Raw genomic sequence first — 4,882 nt, forward strand, 5'->3', positions numbered from 1 at the left:
ATCGCCTCAAAAAACATCTGTTTACGTTACGTTTATGGGGAGAGAGATAGTAGAGGGGGGATATAAGAAGAAATAAGGGGAAGATAATAGGTTGGGTTAAGTGACGAAGGAAAGTAGAATGGTAAAAGATGACGGGCAGACCGTCATGCTCTGTTTTAATGTGATTATTTAATGTATCTATGATTTATTGTTTTTCTTCAGTACTGTGTCAGTAATACATTCTCCTCGCATCCCCTGTCTGTACCGCATGGTGCTGCCTTGCAAGGCTGACACCTGTCTAGTTCCCCTCGTGGGAGGGACCTGGATCCAGGCAACACCACGACTCGGGGCGCAGCAGTAAACGCTCTAATAACCCGTCTCACGCTGCCGGTAGTCCGCAGACGTCCTGGGATGACTGAGCCCCTCACCTGGGGAGCAGTGTTGCCACAAATATTAAGTCCCATATATTATTGATTTTTTTTTTTTTTTTTTTTTTCCACGGAATCCCACAAAGTATAAGGCCGGCCACACACGTGCAGTTAAAACTGTCAGTTTGGACTGTTCAGTTATAACTGACAGTTTTAACTGACGTGTGTGGGACCATCAGTCTCAGTTCAACGGAACTGCGCAGTTCGACTGAAGGAAATATAAAAGTTAAAAGTTTTAACTGTCAACTGTGGCTGTTTGACTGAGAACTGAGCGTGTGTGGGGCTTAACTGCGCAGTCCTCAGTTGACTTTCAGATTGGACGGAAACACCATGTGAGGGAAACACTACTTTTGGTAACGTTTCGTACAGAGTACTTCCTCAGAAGTACTCTGTACGAAACGTTACCAAAAGTAAAGTGTTTCCCTCACATGTTGCTTTCTGTCCATTCTGTCTTAACTTATTTGTTTGACTTTCAGATCTCATAGTGTTTCTTTTCTTTCAGTGATCCAAAACAGTAATTATGTCTAGAAAGGAGAATCAAACCATTGCAGACTTTGTAGAAATTTATAAAGATGAACCTTGTTTTTTTTCCTATTTTCTTGTGCCATTACTAGTAATACCCCGAGCGCTGCTAGATCGTCCTCCTCGGAATCCATGGTTAAACTGAACGATTCAACTGTACGTCTGTGGACTTGTCAGTTGACAGTTAAAACTGTCAGTTATAACTGAACAGTCCAAACTGACAGTTTTAACTGCACGTGTGTGGCCGGCCTAAGGGCCTATTTCACAGTCGCTTCCTGTTGTTGTGATCATTACCAATGAGTGGTGATGTCCACCGACAACAAGTACGATTTCAGACATTTTTCGTGGCATATCAAAAGTTCTTATCCTCTTGTACTTGCCATATTTCCTAAATTGTATATTAAAATTATTTAACAATACAACAACATTTTCTAGGCTATAATAGTAATTTACTATGATCAAATTTAAGAATTTGGAAGGCGTCGTGAACTCAATTCACCAGCTGATGAAAACGTCACTACCTGTCACCCTTATTTCATCTCATCTGCTACGCCTCCTTGGTTAAAAACTGTAATAATTCTCACATACGCTTAGGGTGTGTAGAATCTGTCACCTAAGAGAAATATTAGATAATATTAAAATAGCATTACCATTAGGCTAGGTCTAGATTAATTCAGTTCATTAATTTAATTGCTAATCATCTCAGTAGACAGATCATATTAAAAAATATATATATAAATAAAGACATTTTTTTTTTTTTTTTTTTTTGGAAAAAAGAAAAAATCTCTTTAAATCTCATCTAAGAGAAATATTAAATAATATTGAAAACATTACTATTTCCATCAGAGTGCTAAGCTTGCTTCAGTTAGGCTAGGTTTTGATTAAATCAGTTCATTAATTTCATTGTTAATTCTTTCAATACGTAGATCAAGATAAAAAAAAAATAGATAAATAAATAACCAGTCTCAAAATTAGTAGGCTGTAAATGTTATGTGACGTGTTTTGAATGATAACATTCATAAAAAAGACGCCATACTTGAGGATTTGAGCGTGCGGGAGTGGGAGGGAAGGGGGAAAAGTGACGCGTCTTGGAGTAGTGACACACACACACACACACACACACACACACACACACACACAGATATATATAGATAGATAGTTTATTGATCACAGTTAGCAAGCAAGCAAGCAAGCACACACACACACCACGATATTCTTGACGCCCCGTTATCGTGTGCAAGTGTCTGTGCGGGTGTAGCTTGTGCGCCACACCCTCTGTTATTTTTGCTCAAACTCGTGTGTGAAAGTCAATGGGGCTAATACCTCAACCAGAGCAAGCACGATCATTATTTGCCATTATGAATGTATATAACGCATCATCAGTAGTCTTATAATCTAGTTTTTGTCGAATATTTGAAGCCATACATTGTTAGATTGAAATGTTTCGGGTTTTATGGAAATAGCCCTAGCCTATTGATTTTGAGACTACTTATTTCTCAGTAGTTTTTTTTTTTTTTATCGTGATCTATTTATTAAAAGGAATAACAATAAAATTAGTGAACTGATTTAATGACAACCTAGCCTAACTGAAGCAAGCCTAGTCCTCTGATGGAAACGCTAATGTTATTTCAATATTATCTAATATTTCTTATGGGTGAGATTTAAAGTGATTATTTATTTCTTACCAAACATATGATTTTTTTTTTTTTATGTGTTTTTTTAGTCATGATCTGCCCATTGAAAGGATCAGCAATTAGATTAATTAATTTAATTAATCTAAACCTAGCCTATTAGAAGCAGGCCTAGCCCTCTGATGGAAATGGTAATGCTATTTTAATATTATCTTATATTTCTCTTAGGTGATGAACTCCACACACCCTATGCGTATGTGAGAATTATTAGTTTTTAACCAAGGAGGCGTAGCAGATGAGATGAAATAAGGGATGACAGGTAGTGACGTTTTCATCAGCTGGTGAAATGTGTTCACGACGCCATCCAAATTCTTTAATATGATCATATTACTATTACGCCCTACTAAATGTTGTTGTATTGTTAAATAATTTTTAATATACGATTTAGGAAGTAATACTAGGAAAAGAGGATAAGAACTTGTGATATTTGCAAGAAATATATGCACTGGTAAGCTACACTGGGGAGGCCCAGCAGCTACTAAGCCAGCGTTACCAGAGGCTCCAACTTCTAGTAATGATCAAAACAAACATCGCCTCGAAAAACATCTGTTTACGTTACGTTTATGGGGAGAGAGATAGGAGGGGGGGAAATAAGAAGAAATAAGGGGAAGATAATAGGTTGGGTTAAGTGACGAAGGAAAGTAGAATGGTAAAAGATGACGGGCAGACCGTCATGCTGTTTTAATGTGATTATTTAATGTATCTATGATTTATTGTTTTTCTTCAATACTGTGTCAGTAATACATTCTCCTCGCATCCCCTGTCTGTACCGCATGGTGCTGCCTTGCAAGGCTGACACCTGTCTAGTTCCCCTCGTGGGAGGGACCTGGATCCAGGCAACACCACGACTCGGGGCGCAGCAGTAAACGCTCTAATAACCCGTCTCACGCTGCCGGTAGTCCGCAGACGTCCTGGGATGACTGAGCCCCTCACCTGGGGAGCAGTCACAAATGCCACAAATATTAAGTCCCATATATTATTGATTTTTTTTTTTTTTTTTTTTCCCCACAGAATCCCACAAAGTATAAGGAAAATCCCATTAAAATTCAAATTGATTTTGAACAGCAAACGTGTGTGTGTGTGTGTGTGTGTGTGTGTGTGTATATATATATATATATATATATATATATATATATATATATATATATATATATATATATATATATATATATATATATATATATATATATATATATATATATATATATATATATATATATTTTTTTTTTTTTTTTTTTTTTTTTTTTTTTTTTTTTTTTTTTTGAAAGGAAAAAAAATACTCAGAAGTGGGAAAATACAGAGTTTGCACTTTATATTTAATAGCATAAGAAAACAAAGAATATTCCGTGCTCCATATTTTTTTTTCCTGCACAATGACTATAAATAAAAAAAAAAAAAAAGCTCCTTGCTTTAGGACAGTGCATCAACTACAAATACCTTCTGTCCCTTTCATTTAAAACAACTAAAGAGCAATTATTTGATCTTTCTCTTCCTCTTCCCCTGAACTCTTGGCATTGAATTTTTTAAGCATGTCATCAGTATGTTCAAAACTGACATGATTCAAAGTAACGAGACAGTCCCCATCTAATTTGCAGTAATGCCTCAACTGATCTCACAGAAAGGCGGTTTCTCAGTTTTGAGTGGACAGCATTGATCTGTGAAAAGATTCTTTCCACTGAGGCATTTAAAAAAGGGGGAGATGATAATGTCACTGCAAGGCCTGAAACACTTGGGAAACTTTTTTCTCCTGCAGTTTTTCCTTTCAGTCACTTCGCCCCAAAACTCTATTACATTATCCAGGCAGCTTTTGGGCCATTGGTGAAGTCTAAGGTTAATCCATTCATTTTCAAGATCACCCACATCCTCAAATGCAGACCTAAACCTTGCACCAATAGGGGCAAGAGACTCCTTTGTCAGAGATGTGGCAATAGATGGATGAAAACATTTCAGCAAGAGAAGAATGTCTACATTTTCTCGTAACCTCATTGGAACTTGGTTTATGATTTCAATTATAAAAGTTTTGGACCTCTTTCATATACTTGATTTGATCTTCATCCACAAAACAAGCAGCTGTAAAGTTTGGGAACTCATAACAAAAGTTCATTGCATCACATGGTCAAAAATTTTAGATTAATCAGATTGGTGGGGCGGTATCCGTAGAGCGATGTTGGCGAAATCCGTGTTGCCCCTGTGGTGGTTTGTTATTTGATACTAGGTAGGTTCTGGTTCTAATGTTGATTATTTTTTTTTCGAATATTTTAC

This window comes from Scylla paramamosain, chromosome 40, assembly GCF_035594125.1.
Source record: "Scylla paramamosain isolate STU-SP2022 chromosome 40, ASM3559412v1, whole genome shotgun sequence".
In the NCBI taxonomy this organism is placed as follows: Eukaryota; Metazoa; Arthropoda; class Malacostraca; order Decapoda; family Portunidae; genus Scylla; species Scylla paramamosain.